This window comes from Octodon degus, unplaced genomic scaffold (assembly GCF_000260255.1).
Source record: "Octodon degus isolate 3935 unplaced genomic scaffold, OctDeg1.0 scaffold00146, whole genome shotgun sequence".
Lineage (NCBI taxonomy): Eukaryota > Metazoa > Chordata > Mammalia > Rodentia > Octodontidae > Octodon > Octodon degus.
The window spans coordinates 3,871,755-3,877,514 of record NW_004524722.1 but is presented as its reverse complement, the minus strand read 5'-3'; positions in this window follow the sequence as shown (position 1 = coordinate 3,877,514).

The window sequence follows — 5,760 nt, the reverse complement described above, 5'->3', positions numbered from 1 at the left end:
ATATTAGGAATTAACTGTCTGACTGCTCAATGCCCCAGAAATGCCTCACAGACTCCAGAGGCGCAGCAGTTCACATGTGGCTGCTGTGTGAGTCTCCTCACGCTGCTGACTCTGATCGATGTCATGCCTCCTCATCAGGAGCCTTGCCCTGTTGACTTGGTGCAGCTTGAGGTCACAGTTTCCCTGTTCACAAGGCACAGTTAGGAGAGTTATGCTACTAATTTCTGTTAGTTTATTGAAAAGAAGGGTTTGTCCTTATATCCTTTGATATTTTCCACACTTATCTCTTGTAATCTGAGCAACTACTTTGCAAATTACAATAAGCACTGTACAAACTGTTGCTTCCTACAGTCTTGTTTTGAAATTTTGTGGGGTATTTTTTACATGTTCTTTTTTGTTTTTGTTTTTGTTTTTGTTTTTTTTGCGGAACCGGGGATTGAACTCAGGCCCTTGCGCTTGCCAGGCAAGCGCTTATTCTACTGAGCCATCTCCCTGGCCCTTGTTTTGAAATTTCATATCATTGCTTTTAGAACTTTTTCTCTTTAAATAAAAAAGGCCACTTCTGAAAAAAAAATTATTAGGAATTAAAAGAATATTAAGTAATTTTTTAAAATATCCCCATTATTGTAAATATTCAGAACTTTTTTAAAGCAAATTGTTTTGATCTTTAAGATGGAAACAGCCTTTTAGTCTAAACACCTTGAGGCCGGGAAGATGGCTCAGTGGAATAAGTGCTTCCCTGGCAAGCGCAAGAGCCTGAGTTCAATCCCTGGTTCCGCAAAAAAAAAAAAAAAAATTAATCTCATCACCTTAAGGGGAAAGTATAAAAAATTTTCAGCAATTGTAATGGAGAGAGACTACCACTCTACTTCCTGCTTTTCTGCCAAGCTCTGTTCCTAGGGGAATGGCCTTTTCTATCTCTCCAGGTGGGCAACCCAGCTGCCTTTCCTGGAGGCCTTCCACACTTGCATTTGAAAGGCCCTTTAAAATGTTTTTCCTTCAATTAATTTGTATTTTTAACTCAATATTCTTTTTAAAAATTTTAATTTTTATCAAAGAAAGAATGGCCAGTTGAGTGATACAAGAAAGTCTGGATTGATTTAAATAATAACATTGATTTCTCCCATATAAACAGCTTTAAAGACACCTGGCAAAGCCTGGGGAATTCTTTGTATTGAGGCTCCGCCTCTGGTTGCTGCTTTCCTGGATGGCCTCTGCTGGGCAAGCTGCTAGCAGCAGCTTCATTGTCTTAGTAGTTGGGATGGTTTTGTTCAGGTCCACATCCCCTCCCCAAGCTTCAGGGGTGCTATGCCTCTGTCGCCAAGGCCTCTGTGTGCTGGGGCACAGCAGCCACTGTGCGTACCAGCTGTCTCTCTGGCTTTGACCACAGGATGTTTTGATTTTGCTAATACTGACAGCATGTTGAACCTAAGAAATTTTCAATGCTAGCAACATGCACAGCCAATGCCAAGGCCACGTGAGCCACAGTCATGACCCTCCTACTTAGCACCAGGCACACAGGAGCTTTCTTTCCGCCAATAAATATATTCTGCCCATAACCTCCATTTGTTCCTGAACTTATTCCTTGGTTTTAGAGAACACAACTCGTCTCAAGTACCTTTCAGGTCAGGAGTTTCATTTTTCCCTCATAACATTTGCAGGTCATCCACAGAGATCATTTTTCCCCTATGTCAGAAGCATGTCAACCTCTGCAGATGGATCTGCCTAGGATGGGAGCTGAGGGCCCTCCCTGAGCCCAGTTTGTGCCCCTATCGCCCCCCCAACCCAGTGCCATGCCTCTTGGAACCAATTGCTCACAATTTAAAAGAACTTTTTTCCCTTTTTTATTGAATTGAGCAAAGCTAGAGGTTAAAACTTATCTGTTGTACATTTGCCTCCTTGTCCTGTTTGGGACTTGATTTTAAAACAGTAACCCACACTAAGTCCTTTGTGGTGGTCTTAGAAAGTAGCCCAAATTCAGGAACCAAGAAAACAACAATCATTTTTACACACATCTATAAATATGGTTCATGAAACTCTTGTTTGTCCCATTTTTAACTCAATTTAACTTTTTCTTTTTTGGCTTCTCTCAAACTTTTTCCTTCTTTATGCTCTTTTATCTGTCTGGCCCTGATGAACCAGATTCTGACCCTAATCAGAAGCCTCCATCACCAAGTTTTACACCTACTGTGCCAGTGTTGCAGGCAGCTGAGTTAGATAGAAATATTTTAGGCAGTCAGGCAGGGCCAGGCCCTCAAAAGAGATAACACAGAAGTCCAGATTTTTTGCAACTATGGGAGGGATGGATGCTCCCGCTGTGGGCCAGACCTAAAGACAAAAGATCAAACAGCTACTGACTCCCTAAAGATTGGCATCCGAGATTGATCATCACTCTGAGGAAGACCAAAGAATTGTTAATCCGACTACTACTGGATGGCTACCTCATAATATCCTGTTCTACATTCATGCCCGCTTGCTACGTGACTTGCTTCCCCATTTGGTCCTGAACTTAATTTTACCTGAGCAATGGTGCTTGTAATCCCATTGGGTGACCATAGTTTTGTCCCACCCCACATCCCCTTAAGCGAGTTCCCATGTTTTCCACCATCTTAGACCTACCTCACCACATGGCTTTACTGTATAAAAGTCCCTAGAAGAGACAGCTTTCCAGGAACTACCCACTCGGGCCCCCCTCCTGTCCCTCTCTCAGACAGGAGCTTTCTTTCCCTCAATAAATATATTCTGCTCATAATCTCCGTTTGTTCCTAAAATTCATTCTTCAGTTTTAGAGAACACAAACTCATCCAGGTCAGGTCAGGAGATCATTTTTCCTTATGTCATTTAGAGGTTCCCTGTATCATTTGGAGATCACCCACCGGAGATCAGTGTTTCTCCCTGTATCACTAGTACAGATGCAAGCCTGTGCTGAATACTGGCCCCAACCAATTCACTCTCCTCCCTTATGTGCACTCTTTGGAAGTGTTCCTACTGCCCACACTTATCTCTTACTGGTTGTCCTGCTCAGGTGCCAACTGTTGGTATCCATTGGTCTCTTGGTTTGATCCCTTGTACCCAGGGAGAAACAGTGGCAGGAATGACAAAAAGATAGACAAGAAGACAAGATCTGCGTTAGGTGGTGATTCTTCTGCCTGGTTGGCGAGACAATACCCACACACACACCAAAAACACTATGGATATGATTTATACCTTTGCAAAGTTAGTGTCATATGACAAATGGTTGCCTAGTGACTAATAGCTGACGTTAACCAGTCAGGATGCTTATCTCAGGAATGAGATAACTTGTCTGCTCTAGGCACTGAGGCCTAGCCTCGCTTTCACACATTAGACCAATTTACATGGCTCCCAACATTAATAGCCAGGCATCTTGGTTGATGCCTTTTATTCCAGCATGTAGAAGAATGAGGCAAGAAGATCTTGGCAAATTCAAGACCAGACTGGTCCACAAAGTGAGCTCAAGGTCAATCTAAACTGCATAGTGAGAACTGGCTCAAAAAGACAAAAAAAAAGATCTAAATTATAACTTGATTTTCAGTGGCATCTTCACTAACTTTCATTTACGTGTTTTCAGTATCATTGAAAAATAAACAATCCTGGAATTAATGACATGTAGTTTCCTAATGTGTTGCAAATATTCAACCTGGCCAAGAATAAACAAGTATAAAAGTTTTATTTTTTTATTTATTTTTTTATCTACTTTTGGTATATAAGCAATGAGATTTTTTTTTAACTAACATCTTAGGTTTTTGGGGGTTTTGCCATAATTTTATTGATAAACAAATAGCAATGAGACAGTTTCAAACCAAATCGGTAGGACAGTTTCAATAATTAACACACTGCATACATTCTTCTTAGTGGTTAATTGCTATACAAGATGTTGACTTGATATTCTATTTACAAACAACATTAGAATAAATCTTTCTATTCATTAAAACAATGCAACTATATATCTATCCTAACCACTTTGAATACACAGATACAAAATGGACATTCATCTGTATACCCTTTTTTTATTAAGTTCCGTTATTTGACGATTATAGGTGTGTAAACTCATTAAATTATTCTAAAAGAGTCCAGTAGCCCATAATACTATTCGGTCTTCCGCTTGACTGGCAATGTCATAAATTGTTGACCTGAGTCCCCCACAGCTCAACATAACAGCATGTCTTTACTTCTCATATTTCATTTTTATACTTTTCTACTGGATGGTTAAGACCAAGGTAAAGCAGGACCTATGAAACAAGACTTGTAGATTTTGGGTCTCAGAAGGTCAGTGAAATCCCCTCAGGACTTACCCTGAGATCTTGTACCTCAGATTGTAGAATCTTTGTCAGTGTCAGCCATGTGGATCAGTAACGGCCATTGCTAGGCCAATGTGCTATCAGTGAAAGCCTGAGAGAATGTTTTCTCTCCATGTGACTCTCCTTAGGCACACTCTACATCATCAATCACTTTCGTCTTTGGCCCCATAATCTTGATCAGAAAATTGGGGATACTACGGAGTTACATGACATTACAGTCCAAGTTCTCATATGTCCTGAGTCTTAACTAACCTTAGAAAGCTGGGGCCAAAATGTTGCCTTTCCTTGCAGCCCTCCTTTTTCTCTAATTTTGGTCTGCAAACTTATGTTGTTAACCATCCAGAAGACAAGTTTATTAATATTATCAAACAACTTAGGCTGCTAAGCTTAACCGCACTATCTGACTGCATATCAAACATCTTAGGCATAATATGCAACAGGTATTTATCATCAAGTATTGATATGTTGAACTTTAAGTCCCTACAGAATATGACAAAAAAATTTAAAAATTACAAAATATTTTAAGAATAGGCATAAAGAATTATATACTTCTCATGTTTTCACATAAATCCAAAAATCTCACCATATACAACCTTGAAGCAGGAAGTCCCACAATATTCCTTTTCCTGTCTCTTCCTTTCCTTCACCACCCCCTTCTTCTTGAACATCCACATACCCGAGAGATATCATAGCAGCAACTGGCATGTCATGACAAGCAGCCCATATTCAGAATACGAGAATGACAGGCACTCCAAGCATGAAACTACTATTACAGATTACCAACTTCAGTGCAGTAGCTTAGTTAACAGGTATCAGTATATATAGTTAGTCAGAGGGACAGTCTTTCCAGTTAACTACTAGATTCAAAAATCTTCTGAAGATTCTCAGGATCATTGTCTTGCTCATCTTCTACATATAACTGTATGGCTTGACGTTGTCATGCTTCCTACCTCTTCTCCTTTCCCTCTCTTGATTAGTTAGTCCTTGAGATCCTGGTTTCCTTTTACTTTTATTATATCTTTCTATTTCTGTTTCTTCTTTTGAGTTCTTATACTACGGAGACTATATGATATTTACACATGTGTGATGGGTTTATTTCACTTATGAGTATATGTTCAAGTGGCATCCACTTCAATATAAAGGGTTCGAGTTTATCATTCTCAATAGCTGAATAATACTCCATTGTGTAAAAATACTACATCTTTTTCAACCATTCCTCAGGTGATGGGCATCTTGGTTGTTTCCAAGATAAGGCTATCACAAATTGTGCTGCTATAAACATAGGCACACATGTATCACTATGATATGATGTTTTCAGATCCTCCGGGAAAATTCCCAAGACAGGAATACCTGGTTTAAAGGGGATTTCCAGACCAACTTTTCTAAGGAGTCTCCATACTGATTTCCAAAATGGTTGCACCAGTCTACATTGCCACCAGCA